The sequence below is a fragment of the Lissotriton helveticus genome, chromosome 2_1 (assembly GCF_964261635.1).
Source record: "Lissotriton helveticus chromosome 2_1, aLisHel1.1, whole genome shotgun sequence".
Classification (NCBI taxonomy): domain Eukaryota; kingdom Metazoa; phylum Chordata; class Amphibia; order Caudata; family Salamandridae; genus Lissotriton; species Lissotriton helveticus.
In genome coordinates, this window is record NC_136059.1 from 32,051,369 (window position 1) to 32,068,483 (window position 17,115).

At 43.4% G+C, this 17,115-nt stretch overlaps 1 protein-coding gene across 1 annotated transcript in view; it reads left to right on the plus strand.

The window, feature by feature from the left end:
- LOC144817684 (protein mab-21-like 3) overlaps positions 1-17,115 on the plus strand; it is a 137,194-nt gene that overhangs the window by 64,201 nt on the left and 55,878 nt on the right. The gene's annotated exons all lie outside the window — the stretch shown is intronic.

Genomic DNA, 17,115 nt, shown 5'->3' on the forward strand with positions numbered 1-17,115 from the left:
TGCTCTGGTTTCCATTTATTTTGTTACAAACTGGTACACAAGAGTCTGGTTCTATATCTACAGTGGGTGTCACCGTAGTCACATTTGCAGCTAATTGTCCTTGTCTATCAGTAATTAGATAATCCTCCTTCAGTCGCTGGTTCTCTCCCAGGGCTATAAAGCATCTCTTAAGTCCCCTTGGGTCACATACACTCTTCAAAAACCTGATTTATCATTGGCTGAAAATCTCATAATTGGGCCATACTGTGACCAAGGGAGGATATGGATTTGTGGCCAGAGATCGGAGGATTATAATCCAAATTTCTATTTTAGAAGGTGACCGATCCATGCATATATGGACTGACGTTCCCACTTCTGCTGTAATACTTCCTTTCCCTGCTCCTTACTGAATGAGGGGATTCCACTTCCCCCAGATGTTGCTAAAACTAGAAAATGACTAAAACTATAGAATTCCCTAGACCCTCCTATCATGCTGCACCAACTACCCAAGAACCTTACTTGTAACTAGTGCAAGCCATGGGCATTCCCCCATGGAATGACACAGCTTGCCCACACCTGGTAAAATGCCAGATCTTGCATTATGGGATACTTCCTGGCAACATGTGAGCATCCATGGCATAATGTCTCCCCTGATAACATGCTGGCCCTGGTACAGTGGTTGTAGTTCTTGGTGTCATGTGTCAATCCGGGACATTCTACCAATTGACTATACTTGATAAAATGCTGGCCCCTTCATAAGAGAAGTATCTCTTGGCAAACCATATGTTATCCATGGCATGATTTTAAACCCTGATGAAATCTGGGAGCGTATATAATTGTGGCTTTTCACAGCAATGTTTTCCCCCTGCTTAATTATTGGTACTGCAGGCATCCATGTTATTATGGTTTCAGCCTCTGGCATGATGGTGGACCTTACGTAATAGTGGTAATTCCTGGCATACCGTCTCCATCCATGGAATAACCATCTCTCTCTCTCTGGCACAATGATGGTGTGGTTGTCAAGGTGGTGCCCACCCATGGTGTTGGACTTGGCCCTCTTGGCAGGGTCATCCGTGAACTTTTTGCCTTCCTCCAATATTCTCTCTGACCTGTTTTTGTTGGTTTAATGACTCTGGGCACTTTACCACTGCTGACCAGTGCTAAAGTGCATATGCTCTTCCTACTGTACATTGCTATATGTGATTGGTTTCCATGATTGGTTTATTTGGTTTACTGTCAGACCCCAGTAAAGTGCACCAGGAGTGCCAGGGCTTGTAAATACAACTGCTGCTGGTGGGCTTGCAGCACTGGTTGTGCCACCCACAGAAGCGGCCGAGTAAAATGTGTCTAAGGTCTGCCATTGCAGGACCAGCGTGCAGTCTGGTACTGTTATGCTAACTGCGCAAGTGCACACACTTGCCAGCCCCTAAACCTTCCCTTTACTTCATATTAGTCACCCCTATGGTAGGCCCAAGGGCAGGGTGCATTGTAAGCATAAGGTAGGACAAGCCCTGATGTGTGTGGCATGTCCTAATAGTGAATTACAGCCATTTTCGTTTTTCACTATTGTAAGGCTACCTGTTCTCATAGGCCAGAATGGGCTGCTGAAATTATTACACACTATAATCCCAGCAGGCTCAGGGAACATGGTAGAAGGTTGAATTTAGTATGCCTGAACTCAGAATAATAAAATACTTCTTTTAGTAAACTTTATTTTAATATCGAGGGTTTGCAAATGCTACTTTTAGAAAGTTAGCATTTGCTTGCCTAACCATTTCAGCCCGTCTCTGCCAGGAGGTGTATCTGCTGTCTGGGTTGTGTGAGTGATAGGGCTGGGGGTGACAGGTGGTGAATAGAGGGATTACACCAGAGTGGGTGGTGGAAGTGCCCCTTGACTCTGAATAGGGCTGTGCTCTGCCACCACAATGCTGGCTCCGCCCCTTGGGGAGCGACTGATGACTCTGCCCGACACCTGGTCCAGGAAGAGGGAAGACTGTCAACAAAGTGCTCCTGACTGTACTTGTCATCACAATGCCGGCTCCACCTCCTGCGAAGCGTCTGCTGTCCCTGCCCACACTCTGAAAGAAGAAACCAGAGCCTGGAAAACATAGTGCTCAGAGACTGGCTGGATTAGGCAAAGGCCCCCCTGGCCTGCAAGAACAAAGGATTTTTAGTATAAAGGTAGGAGCCCTGCTCCTAAGAAATCAGATCCTGTTTACGCCAAGAAGAAACTATGCTTGAAGAGAAGGACCTGGGAAAGCTGCATGGAGGACTACTGTCTCTAATCCTGAGAGACTGGCCTGTGGTGGGTGCCTTGCTGCAAGAAGGAGAGAGGAAGAAAAGACTGAGAGACTTTTTAATTCAACTTGTGCATTTGAACAATCTCCAAGGGCTTGCTTGTGAACTTGCCCCCTGAACTGCGCCCCAGGAACAGTGGGCGCTACCCCCCCTGGAAAGAGAAGCTGCTGTGAGTGTTGCACCTTCCCTGCAGCTCTACCAAGGAGAAGCTGAGCGCGCCGTGAGGAAATCGCTGTGCCCTCTGAAAGGCCCTGGGCACCCCCGTCCCGCCGAGCAAAGCAACTGCTTCTTGACAAGCCCCAGTTTGCACCGCAAAGACCAGCCCCGCTGGCCCAAGCACCTAGACTGCCGCCTGCATAACTGTGGTCTGCACCGCAAGAACGGACCTCGCCTTGTGCCCGTCTTCCCCGAGGTCAACTGCCCTAAAGTCCGCAGCCACTGCCGTTCTTGAACAGCAGCGGCGCGTGGAGAGGAGGAGTACGCGCCTAACTCAGAGAGGCTTTGTTCGCCGCCTCACACTGCTTCCCCTCTTTTCAGCATCGGAGCTCCGGTGTGAGTCGCATTTAAGCCTACGGCTCGCACCGCCCTTCGTGCTATCCAAAAGCCCGAGCTGTGAGGGGTGCGAGTCTTACAGCCAGCCAACGACTCGCCCCGCCTCGCTCGGCGCAAATCAGCCCCAAGTACGCCTGGCGGTACACCGCGCTCCGGACTGCAGTGTCCGTGCGGCGTGTGTGCTCAGAACTGCCGTAGAGCGAGTCGCACGAGTCTGGTACGACTCGTAGACCCAGTTTGGTTCGCTTGCAGCGTCAACGTCTCACGCGGGATGCGGGAGATTCAGTAGGGCCTTTTGCCGGTAATTGTACGGAGCGCACAGGAGCGTTCCGGAGGGCCCAGACCTTGAACGTACAGTACATTACCCCTAAAGACAGTGCCTGGAGAACAGGGAAGTGGTTTTTAGAGGTATTCAACCCCTTTTTGAAAGACTGAACATTGGAATATTAAGAACTGACTGTGGCATTTTAAGAGTAACTGGAGTCATCCTAAAATCATTAAGACTGTATTTAAAAGCCTGCTTGAGAGTTTATATATAAAGGAATATATTTTTAACAAAACTACAGTCTTGTTCCCTGTGTGGTGGGTTGATGATTTATTGTGTGTGTTGCACTAAATGCTTAACCCTGTGTACCCCGGAGTTTATCCTTGTCTGCCCGTGCCACGCCGCCTAGAGGGTGAGCAGGGGTTATTTCTGGGAGTAAGTCCCTTGCCCTGACTTAGAGGAGAGGGTGCCTGCTTGTCACAAGTACATACCTGTGCCAACCAGAGACCCCCAATTCTAACACATGGCATATCTGTGGTCCAGGCAGGTAATTCCTGATATATTGTGACCATCCATGGCTCTATGGTGCCATGTTGTCATAATGCTGGCCCTGGCTTGATGGTACCAGTTCCTAGCAAATTGTGGGCAAACATGGGGTGATGGTGCTGAGGCAGAAATATAAATAATGTTGACTGTGTTAAAGTTCACGCAGATAAATACACTTTCTGTTAGGGAAAGCAGTCTTGGAAGGATAAGTGTGATGTTTCTGTCACCTCCTTCCCTGATTCTCACTCCTTGAAGAAAGAAGGGCCCCTCAGCTGCACGTGCTGGGGGGTCACCTGCTTCCTCTTTCACATTGGTGTACACTTGTTGTCTCATTTTTTCGGTATGGTATTACAAGACTTTTGATTTTAGTAAATCTATATATGTTAGATACCTTCTGATAGGGGCTTTCGTCCAGGCCTCTTCATACATTGATCTGTTGGTGTGTCATGGAGGTTTTTCTTCTGCCCACGGCAGCATAAACATGGCCACTGGGTCAGCCCACTTCAGTCATTGGCTAACTTCACTGCGAGTGACAGAATTTTTTCCTTTGACAAGAAGCACATCCACATACAAAGTAGATTCCTTCAGTGATAGGTACTACAAGGCAATTATAAGATTACTGTTCGAGGGTCAGTCACAAGACCACCAATGTTATCATTTCAAAAATACTCTTGCGTGTTCTCACATGCTGCAAGCGCTCCCTGGTGCTGCCGCTGTAGGAAGGGTGGGGAGCTACCACTGTAGCAATCCTTGCTGATCCAACATGCTCCCAAAGTCCCCTGTCTTATATTATTGCAATGTTTTTATTACACAGGGATAACTACATGGTAGAGTATTTGATTACAGATCATGAGGTCTACTGTCAAAGTGAACTCTTTTCATTTTAAAGATGCTTTAGATCCGGTGCCATTATTTTGTCGTTTCTTGTGGGAACGCCCCTTCTCTCACTAACACGCACATGTACATTCTGTGCACTGCAGGGCACATGGCACTCTTCCTGTACTGTAACATGAAGATTACCGGTAAGTAATCGGGGCATTACCTCTACGCCCCTCGTCGTCATCACAGTCTATAAACTCTGAGATGTACCACATTATTTGCCTTTGTCAGAGGCGTTCCTCCCTGTGAAATGCAGCGTTAAGAAATGCCTATTAAAGTTTAAAGACCCAGCAGTTGTTATACCTATTGCGGAAGTATGAGTTGTGTAAAAGTATTTGTGAGAGAAATGCAGCAAATGTATCCACAAATATTTCAAAGAGGTATGCAGCATGTGTATTCACCCTCTCTTCCTTTTAGGAACACATCTAGCAAAGAGATATGTTTGTGTGCCCTTAACTAACTCCTATTGCAATAGAAGTTACTTGTACCACGTTAGCAAACAGATTTAATAAACATGACATTCATACTCAGAAGTCAAATGGGGAATAACCTTTAATCAGTGGAGAGCTTAACAAACCTCTGTCAAATAGTGCTCCCTGATTGACAAGTAGGAGGTAACACCAAAATTATACCTGATGGTTCAGACATCTATTTTTAAGCGTAAAATTTGTCTTTTGACTTTGCAATCAGAAAAAACGAAAAAGTTCAGATAATCAGAAAGTTCCACATTGGGCACCAATGTTGCATAAATTGAGGGGCTTATTTATGAGCCCTTACGTCACTTTTGCACCACCGGTGCGTCACTTTTTGTGACGCACCAGCGCTGTAAAAAATTTGCCTTGTTGCACCATATTTACAAAGTGATGCATCTTGGTACATGCGTCACGTTGTAAACCCCTGCGCACCATTATACCTGCGCCAGGTATAATGTATGCAGCGGGGCGTTCCGACGCAAGAAAGGGTCATAGAAGTGACGCAGTGAAATCTGTAAAATTTAACTGCGCAAATTCTAGGATGCAAATGCGTCAATATCTTACGTCTGCCTCATGGCAGGCGTAAGACTGACGCAGGTAGATTTCACATGGGACTTGCTCATGCGTAATGACCCATTGCTAGAGTTGCGTCACTTTTGTGACACACTCCAGCAATGCGTTATTTTTGCGCCTACAGATACATCAGAAACACTGGCGTATCTGTAACTCCTTGCGACATGATGCGTCATACTGTAAATATGACACATCATTGGTGTCGTAAGGAGGGCGCAATGAAACGGGACGCATCGCTGTTTTCTTGCAGCGATGTGTCACTTTTTCATAAATTAGGCCCACAGTCTTTGGTTCAGCTCTACAAGGTTTGTTTTCACATCCACCGGTGACACAAGTAAACTTAGTTCAATGCACCAGCGCTGAATGTGAAAAACTGGTTATTATAGCTCTGCAGAACCACACCCAAGACATAAGTGAGGTGGTGTCAGTGGTTTTGGGTTACTAACAGGGAGCAGTGGTTAATCCTAGCTATAATTCATAAATAATTAACAAACTTGACGTCACTAGAAGCAGAATATGTATTTTAACATATTTATTTTAAAACAGTTATTTTTAAATGCTGGGACCTAGTGCACATATAATTGGTAACATCACAGAAGATACTAGGAAGCAAATAAGCTTTTCAATAACAGAAAAAAACATTTAAAAATCATAGCATCACAATTTGTAGCCCTTACAGTCTCACTGTGCTATCTCCAAGCGCTATGCTAGTTCTAGCAGATGAATAAAGAATAAGCCTGAGTTTTGGAGGCGTATTTATTCCCGTACAACAGGGTTTGCTGTCGGTTTGGAATAGCTTGTCAGCTATTTCAAGCACAAGGCCAAGGGCTAGGAGAGTGTGTTTCCAAAAGAACACAATCTTGGCACCATTTTGTGAAGGCAGAATGGAATGCTCAGCAAAGCCTCAGGAGTCTTGCTGCGGGCTTCTTCTGTTGAGCTGGACACTGGTACTGCTCTCATCTGCGTCTGTAACCTGGGTTAAGTCATTCCACACTTTACCAACCCTACCACCCCACCTGCTTGTATCATGGCAACACAATCTCACCATACCAATCCTTGCTCGACCACCACTTCGAGAAGGACAATAGCGCGTCAAATCGACAAAAATGTTTTCACCACCACCTCCCTGCATACACGGCCTAACCACAAGCCCAAAAGAACCAACACACTCACACCTCCACCTCCAATAGACCTACACAACAAAGAGACTCAGACAGAACAGACACCTCAGTACCCCCCAACCTAAACTCCACCCTCCGACCACTATGCTGAGCTTGAAGCCAGACTTAGAGACATCACACAGGCTCTCCAGCAACTCAAAACTGACTTACTGAATCTAATGAACATCACATCGGATATCTCACACAAAAGAGGACCCTCAAAACTACAGGAGAAACTTCAACCATTACACATTATCAACAATTCACACCACTCCCACACCCCCAAGTATGACTCTCAACAGATCCACCCCTTTACGCCCACCCCAGGCACTAAAACTGTGCTCCACACACCACAACCCCTCATCTAGACTGGCCAGGACCAAGATTCCCTTCTCTGAAAAGGACATCCAAGCCCTTCTCCTCACTTACGAGACAAAACATCAGGACTTCCCACATAATCTGAACCCCATCTCAACAATTGCATCAAACCCACACAGAGAACAAAGACCAAACTCGAGAGAGATAAATAACGCCAACCTCAAAATAGTACCCCTGATGGAGACAACCTCTACGGACAAAAAAAACTCCCTTGAAGTGCATGCTCCAAAACTGCAGGTCAGCCGTAAATCACGCAGCTGACATAGCAGACCTCATTCTTACGAATGATATTGACCTAATCCTCCTAACAGAAACATGGCTAAAGACATATTCTACACCCATACTTGACTTTCTAATCCCTCCAGGCTATGACATCATAAGGGCAGATAGACCAAAAAGATCAGGGGGTGGCATAGCTTATATACATCTCACTAACCTCAAGGTAAACCAATCTCAAACCACAGACCACCCTTCCTGCTACTACCTAAGCAAATTACACCTGATTTACCACCCTTAGGACAACAATCACTCATTAATTGGACAAATTATGGAGACCATCTCCTCCAACACAGGACAACACTGCACCCACATCTTCCTTGGAGACTTCAACCTACACTGGAACAATCTCAATGACCCCTCAGTCAAGAGCCTTAAAACCTTACTCACTGACCTTAACCTGGTCCAAATATGTGACAGCCCAACTCACAGCCAGGGTTCAATACTGGACCTCGTCATAGCTAGACCAAATTCCATCAAACTAGAATCGATCATACCCTCTGACTGGACAGATCACCACTACATCACCTTCCTCATAACCAAGCCAACTAAAACACATAAACACCAACTTAAGAAACCCAAACAATGGAAAAGGAACACCTGTGACATCAACCCCCATGACCGAACCTGCCTCAGCAACAACATTCTATTACCGCCAGTAGATATGACAGAGGTCCTCGACCTCACTAACCACTACAACAACTCAATGACAAGCATTCTTGACGCAGTTGCGCCATTTCAGCTAACAAGAACCTCCTCGAAAGACTCCAAACCATGGTTCAATGGGTGCCTAAATGACCAAAGACTCAACCTGAGACTAACTGAACGGACATAGAGATCCTCACCATCGCTAGAGCACCTTAAGCAACTGAGATCTCAAAGAAGCACCTACAACAAGCACACCAGGCCCTCTAAAGCAATTTTCTTCACAGCGCAACTAAACAACTAAACTAGGCCAAAATTTAGCAAAGGAAACTCTTTGAAATTATCAAGCAACAATCCGCTCAACAAACCAATGCTTCCACGTTAGGACCAAACTCCCAACCAAACTGCAACATATTTGCCTCCCACTTCCTTGAAAAGTCTAAAAACATAGAGAATGAACTCCTAACAGCAAATGACCACCTCAATAAAACACCTCACCCCACCCCCCACTAACCTCCAACTAAACAAACCCCTAACTAAAACGAACTCCCCCTAAAAAAAAGCGTCATATAACACCTTCAGATCTCTTACCGAAAATGACATTCTCAAGATCATAACATCACTTAAACCATCTAACCACTTCTGTGACCCCCTTCCAGCCAATATCTTCAATGAGATCAAAACCTCTCTAATCCCACTCTGGACAAAGATAGTGAATGCCTCTGTGAAGAAGAAGGAATCCAGGAGAAGTAGATTGATGAATAAAGGTTTCTTTATTTGTATCTCATGAAGAAAGGATTTCATCCACAGAAGACACAGGCAGGCAGTAACTCGCTCATTACTGGCCCCAAATAGAACATCAACATAACTACATCATACCATTCTAAAGACAACATTCTAAAAGTCAAGCAAGTAGCACAATGAAGGATACCACACACCTTCCCCTGAAACACAAAATTGTTATTTTAGAACATAGTCACTAAGAGCTGCAGGAGCACAGGTCAAACGTGTACTCTTCCTGACAGGAACATCAGGCTCAGCATGAACATCAGCATTGGTAGCATTGTTATTTGTTAAAGTCGACCCAGCAGAAATAACACCATTGTTTGAACTCTTACCATATGCATCTGAACCTGAAAATGAAGCAACACGATTCAAATTCCATACCCTTCCATCATTTAGTTTTACAGCATTACGAAAGAGTTTTGTGACATAAAAAGGAGAAGAGAACTTTGTCCCTGAGGATCTAAGTGGAAGGCGAATTCTCACCCGATCCCCAACACACACTTTAGTATGAGCAACAGCCGGTCTTTTATCAAAATTCTCTTTCCTAACCATGGACTTGGCCTTCTGCTTCAACAAACTTAGGCCCTGGCTCTTGTTATGATTCTCAGTTTTTACACCTAGATTCCTCATCCAAGTTTGAAACATGTAGGTGTTCGGTGTACGACCTCGGAATAGTACAAAAGGAATCTCGCCTGTGGTGGAATGTGGTGTGACCCTATACACCATTACTCTTTCTAACAGATTAGTTTTCCAATCTGTCCCTTGATCTTTAGAAACCTGAATAGATTCCTTAAGTACTCGGTTGAACCTCTCCACCATTCCGTTACATTCCGGATGGTAAAGTGAACAACGCTTATGCTTAATTCCCTTATTGACCAGGAAATCTTCCATCTCCCTTGAAACCAGCTGTACACCATTATCTGTAAGGATTGTTTCAGGGAACCCCTCCCTACAAAATACATCCTGTAAAAATGTGGTTATGTCCTTGGTCTCAATATTCTGGGTGACTTTTATTTCTGGCCATCGCGAGAACATATCAATCAAGACTAATACATACCGTTGTCCACTACTACAGGAAATTGGCCCCAGAATGTCCAAGGCTACGTCCTGCCAACATCGTACTGGCGTTTCTCTAATAACCATTGGCTGTGTTCTTGTCTTACACACCTTGTCAAATGAATTACATTCAACACAATCACATATCATCCGTTCCACAAGAATATCAATTCCTGGGCACCAGAAATGTAACCGTATCCTCTCCTTTGTCTTGGATATCCCTTGATGCCATTGGTGAGCTAAGTGAAGAATCTTTTCCCTTATAAGAGAAGGTGGAATAAGTCTAGTGCCCCTCCACAACAAACCCTCCTTTAACGACAGCTCGTCCTTAACATTCCATTAACTTTTGGCACTAACACTCAAATTCTTAAGACATGGCCACCCTTTACTAATCAAACCACAAACTTCTTGTAAGTCACTGTCAGTACTCATGGCCTCTCTCCAGTCATTCTCTTGAACAATACCTTCAACAACTTCACACACCTTGAACTCATCCACTTCCCAAGAATCCTCAGATGACAAAGAAGTTTGGGCAACCTGTTCCAAAACCAATCTAGAGAGACAATCTGCAACCTTATTATCCACACCTGGTAAATATCTCACTTCAAACTCAAATTCTTGAAGAGCGATAACCCATCTACAAATATGCGAAGAAATAGCATCCAACTTTTTTTTACAAAAAACATCTTTCAATGGTTTATGATCTGTGTGAACCACAAACGAGTTACCCCACAGGAATTTCTTTAATTTCCTAATTGCCCAATAGATACAAAGAGTCTCCTTTTCAATCACCGAATACGACAACTCTGGGCCAACTAAAGACCTAGACAGAAACAAGATGGTAATCTCTTTCCCATCCTTAATTTGTTTAAGTACAGCTCCCAAACCTTGAGAACTAGCATCTGTGACCAAGACTGAATCATGATTCACATCAAAACTTTGTAAAGAAGGAGCTAGACTTAAATCTTGCTTGACATGTTCATATTCCTCTTGACACGCTTGAGACCATGTGAATTTTACTCTTTTTTTTAACAGAGCTCTCATATTAAGGGTCTTGTTTGCAAAGTGTGGCACAAATTTATTATAATATTCTGCCATACCTAGGAAAGTAACTAACTCATCTCTAGACTTTGGTGAAGGCAGACTGTGTATAGTTTTTACCAACTTTTCTTTAGGTTTCACACCATCAGGGGTCAAACAGTGACCTAAATAGTCAATCTCAGTCAAATTGAATCTACATTTGTTTTCCCTTAAAGTCAATCCTCTGTCAGCAAAACGCTCCAGAACAGATTTAACCCTAAGATCATGTTCACCTTGTGATGAACCAAATACAAGAACATCGTCTTGATATATTTTGACACCAGCAATGCCCTTTAATACATCCTCCATTACTCTCTGAAATACAGAGGCCGCAGAGATTAAGCCAAAAGGTAGGCGGGTAAACTTATACGTGCCAAAGGGTGTGATAAAGGTTGTGAGACCCATGGATGACTCATCAATCCTCACCTGATGATAGGCAGCCCTAAGGTCCAGAGTGGAGAACATACACGCATCCCCCAGTTGAGTTAACATGGTATTAATATTGGGAAGAGGATATCTATCCGCTACAACCTCCCTATTAAGACCCCTAAGGTCAACACAAAAACGAATCTCGCCTGAGGGTTTTCACGCTAAAACAACGGGAGAAACCCATTCACTGGCCTCAGATTTCACAATGATCCCATCATTTAAGAGTTTCTCTAGTTCTAACCGCATAGGTTCCTGCATGGCTAAAGGGACGCTACGCACTTTACAAGCAACAGGAACTGCATCTGTCTTCAAGGTAATATTATGTATGTAACCAGAAAGACAACCTAGTTTATCACTAAAAACATTTTTGAATTGGTTACGCCAATCAGGACAGGATACATCATCTGAAGTTGAATTTGCGGTCTCTTGTTCTCCAACCACATCACAGCTAGCTGCAGATGGAGACGCCTTACTTAACACTGGGTTATGCACACTAGAGTCAGGTACCATGTCTCTCAGAATACTGCAGGGATTCTCACCAGGAGCTAAGGAGACATGTAAGTCAGCTTGGTGAAACCAACTTAGAATGCTATCCCCCCTACAGGAGATGTAAATTTTCCCTGCAGTAAGCCTTCCCTTGTAGTCAATCTGACCATTGAAATAACTTACAAGCTTAATAGGTTTTCTCCCATAGGCTAGCGGCCTTATGTCAGGCTTAAAGACTTTCACCTTTCCATGAAGATTTTTGTCAAAGAAAGTTTTGGGTATTAAAGTAATTTTTGCTCCAGAGTCAAATAACATCTTGACTTCACAATTATCAATACGCACCACATCAATGGCACCTTTACACTTTTTCTCACCAGATACGGAAATTTCCCCACAATGTAATTCATCAGAGTCAGAATCAGAATCTTCATCAATTAAAACTTCTTTTACTCGCCTATTCTTCTTATTTATTTGAGACCTGCAAGCCTTCGAGTAATGCCCAACCTTACCGCACTTACTACATTTTGAAGATAAAGCAGGGCAAGAACTATCATTGGCTAGATGGTCAGAGGCATTACAACGGAAGCACTTCAGTTTGGAACTAGTGGAAGGTCTCGAGAAATTAGAAGAAGAAGGAGTGAAGTTAGACAGTTTCTTGGTAGATTTAGGTGTTGTTCTAGAGTCTGGCTTTTCAAAAGACTTTTTTTTTCAACAAATAAGACCTTATCTTCAGATGTTTCCTTTTCTTTCTTAAAAACTTTTACACAAGCAAGAGAATGTTCTAATCTTTTGGCTATAGTGATGACCTCATTCAAATCTGGATCGTCTTTCTGCCATAGCTCGTCTTTAACTTTCTCCAAACAACATCCTAACATGAATTGATCACGTATTCTTACCTCTAGAGTGTCATCGAACTTACAAGTAGCAGCTAATTTGCGTAAAGCCGTGACATACGTCTCTATTGACTCATCATCTTTCTGCATGCGCCTCCCAAAGTGGTACCTTTCTAAGATGGTACTTACCTTTGGCAGGTAATGTTGGTCTAGTTTTTTTAAATTAATCTCAAATTCATTTAGATTGTTTGCCTCCTCAGTAGTCAATTCAGGCAGATGTTCAAATACCTCCTGCCCCTCAGAGCCCAAACAGTGCATTAAAAGTGCAGATTTCCTTTCAGCAGAGAGAGATGTACCACACACCCTTGCATAATTTAGAAATACTTTTTTCCATTTGGACCAGCGAATAGGTGGATCACCTGGTTTTGATAGGAAAAAAGGCGCAGCTGTAACGTTCTGCATTTCTTTCAAGAAAGTAAAAGAAAATGTGAGGAGAAAACAAAACAAAATGATATAATTTCAGGGTAATGAGATTAACTAGACAAAATTTGAGGATAACTCCAGTACAAGTAACTGATGACTAACTTAGCGAAATAAAATAGAACAAAACACTACTAAGTAAATCAAAGAACGAACACATTAAAGTGATTACATCCATGGACCTGTAAGGAAATAATAATTAGAAGCCATACGAATTATATTCAGCATCAGTATTACAATAAGTAACTTATAAAAGGACTGAGAATATCAGAATAAACACACTAGTATAGCTGAGTGTATCAGCGTAGACACACAAATGAAAGGCTACAAATCCCACGACGTGAAGGCAAAATAAAAACTACTTTGAGAATCCAAAAGTCCAAAATGTACGAGAATTTTAAAGTAGATGTTGCTACCTTCTTACGTCCTTTTCTTATCCAAGTCTGTCAGGAGGAAAGCAACTCCTTTTCCTATCCAAGTCTTTCAGGAGAAAAGCAACTCTGCAAGGGGAGCGTCTCCAAGTAGGCCTCACTCCGATGCGGCGTAGTCAAGCAAAGACAAGCGTTGCCAAGGAAGAAGGTCTGAGAATATGACGTAGTTGGAGTGCAATGCAGAGGAGTTGGAACGCAGAAATGGAACGCAGCGTTGACCTAGCGTTGTTGGAAGCATGTGTACAGTGTATAGTAACGCAATGACGACATGAGCTGCAGCGTCTGGAGCGTGACTGAACACGAGAGCAGAGGACACGTGAATGAAGGTAGTTAAGGATGATTTTTTGAAAGATGCATCCTTACAAGTTTGTTACACTCCAAGGCAGAATACGAATATAAGTTTCACTGTTAATCAAAACGATTCAGCCGCTAGTCGCTAGTCTTTGTGATGTATTCCTATAGGTTCTGTATCGATCCCCCTATTCCTGACCCTATTCTGGTTAACAAGTTAACTAGCAGCCATCCCATGAGGCAGAAAACCCCCATGATGCAGAAACCGTTATCTGATTAAGCCACACTACGGCACAGGAACGTGTTATCTGATTAGGTCATAGCGCTTGCCATCTAATTAGACAAGCGATATTCCTCCAGCCCCTGATAAGGCATACGGAGTTCTCAAAACAAATCAAACCTATGACAACCTGGGAAAACCCCTGCGGCCATTGTTTTGATTTCACCGAGAACTTCAGCAAAGGAATGTGCTAACGACCAGCTCATATGACATCCTTATTGACGTATCTATGTCCATCCTTACGTCAATCTCGGCACCTTACAGGTATAAATATTACCGATATTGCCCTATGCAAACACACGCGGTGGTGACGAGATCGGAGCAGCCAGTCTTGCCGAAGCCCAGAGCAGAGCAGACCCCGCTGGCGCAGCCCCGCCTTCCTGACGCGCTGAGAAGCACACGCTGCCTTTCTCCTGCCGAGAAATCCAGCTCCGGCGCTTCCGGGTAGCCCTCGCAGGCAGCCTGGAATATCGAGACCAGAGACGAGAGATACCATCCCTCATTCATCCTAAATTCCAGGTACAGAACTGAATAACCCCTAGCAGAGAATTCTTGAGTCAGTCACTTGGCAAAACAAACTTAACTTAAACTACTACTTTCTATTCCCGCCCACGTATTAGGCTTAGGTCAGGTACACGGGGTAGGCGTAGCTAGAAAACATCAGTTGAGTACGATTAGTCAAATGTATATGTGTATGTATCTATTTTATTCATTTTAAACCATCATATGGCTTAGAAACCATATAAATGTTTTTACAGTATTATTTTATACTTCTGCTTTTATTGTATGCACTTTACTTAACCATAAGTATTGCAATAATATCGATCCATTTCTCTTGTATGAGAAAAGAGACTGATCAATAAATACCATCTTTTATTGAACACGCCCGTCTCTTCCTTTTCTCTACAATCTGGTGAAACTAAGAATGCACGTACTGACTGAGTAAAATAAGTTGTCTTTTGTTTTCACACGACTCTAGAGATACACTCTTGATTAGGGGAGAGCAAAGTTGTCATGTTCTATGGTTGTCAGAAACTAAATCCCTTTTTGTCTATCCAGGGAGGTTCAACTCCTCCTTGCCTATTCGAGAAAGTTTCTAGTGAACTCTGAGCTAGCTGGCAAACCCAAAACTTTAAGTCTAATATCGACAGTAGTAGACCTAGTTAACGTCTGGTCTAGGCCTATACTATTGAAGGTATTATTCCAATGCGCAGAGCCTATTGGGATAATAGGAACTACACTACATGGCGCCCAACGGTTTGGAAAGGCGATAAAACTAACGCAAGACATTAGAGTAACTCAGTCGTACTATTTAACTCAGACCCCTTTTTTCCCATAATACTCCAAAGACGTCTGGAGTGGGTGAAAGGTCATATCCGCCAGACCTCGCAGGAGGGAACTCCTATGTATGGTTTTTGGTTTAGTCAACGTTGAAGGATACACTGTTCCAAAATATTGTGCATCTAATCTTTGTTTCCATAAGAACCTGATCTGCAAACAAACAAAAATAACCTTCCTGTCGGAAAAATGGTAGACAGTGATGATGAAAGAGAGACAGTTAGAATAGCAGCTGAACTCGCAGCAGCTGATGCTACCATGCAGGAAGCAGACCCGGATATAATAATCATCCCGGTAAACATAAGAAAATCTATAACTTTAAAACTTATAGAAAATGGACTGACACCTAGAGGTGGCACAGTCATATTCGTAATAGAGGCACACGAATATCGGCAGACAGAGGTATTCTATTCATGGATAAACTTTCCAGCAGCAAATGCTGTAACAAAGTACTTCCACTATTACAAAACAGAGGAACCTCCTAATGAGTACACTCCTTTCGAGGAGGTGGAAGTACCACTCAAATTTCAAGAGCACCTGCTCTTGTTTAATGGCGCCCTAAAACATAATAATCACATCACCAGGCTCAGTCCCTTAGGGAGACCAGGAGCAACGTGGCCGGTCCTAGCCGGATACACACCACATCCAGACATCGAAAGAATGTCTGCAGTAGATCTGTTAGTACAACTAAAACAATTAATAAAGTTACATAGACAATTAGTCCAATATGTGATGCGGATTTCAACAATCCAACCAGCAATTAAAATTCCACAGCTGACCCCTCAACAGGGGAACACAAATAAAATTACACCACAGAACATACAGGCCTGCCTAGGTAAAGTACCAGCTAAACGGGAACAAATACCATTCTAGTTAGCACAAAAAATCACCCAAATAGAGGCGGTGTTTCCAGACACCACCCCGTTAGAAAAACACAGGATTCTGACTATCTGTCTTCCAATGGGAATCGCACCGCACGTGGAGGACTGTGACACTTGGGGTACAGTCTTTGCTTCCATTTACACAAAAACGCATGGTGTTCCATCCATCTCGGTAATACCAGATGTGCTAAAACAAATTCAAGATGAATACGGTCCAGAACCCGCTTTAACTCTTGGTATGAAACTACTGAAAGACTTCAAGCAGGTCTCGGCTATATTATTAGCCAACATAAAGGGAGAAGCAGCAAACGTGGCGATCCGCCAGAGGTTAAAAGAAATAGATATAGCAGAACAACCAGCTGAAATTGCCAGAATTATAGAAAAATCCTATGAGGAACTAGGTAGAGATAGTTTAGGTGGAATACCAGTAAAACCACAACTGATTGAAAGTCCTGAAAAAATATTTTTTAATAATAATTCAACATCACAAAAAAAGAGCTGGGATGGAAACAAACAATCCAATCCTAAAGAAAAGAAATTCCAGTCCAGAGGAAGGTCTCCTCGGCGGAGAGAAAGATCTCCGAACCAAAGACACAGATCACCCCAAAGTGATCCCTCTGGGAAAAGATATAACCTTAGAAATAGGGATAATATAAAGAAGCCTGATAGATATCAAGAAATTGATACCCGCCCCTCTCAATCTTTTCAGACTTCCTCGCA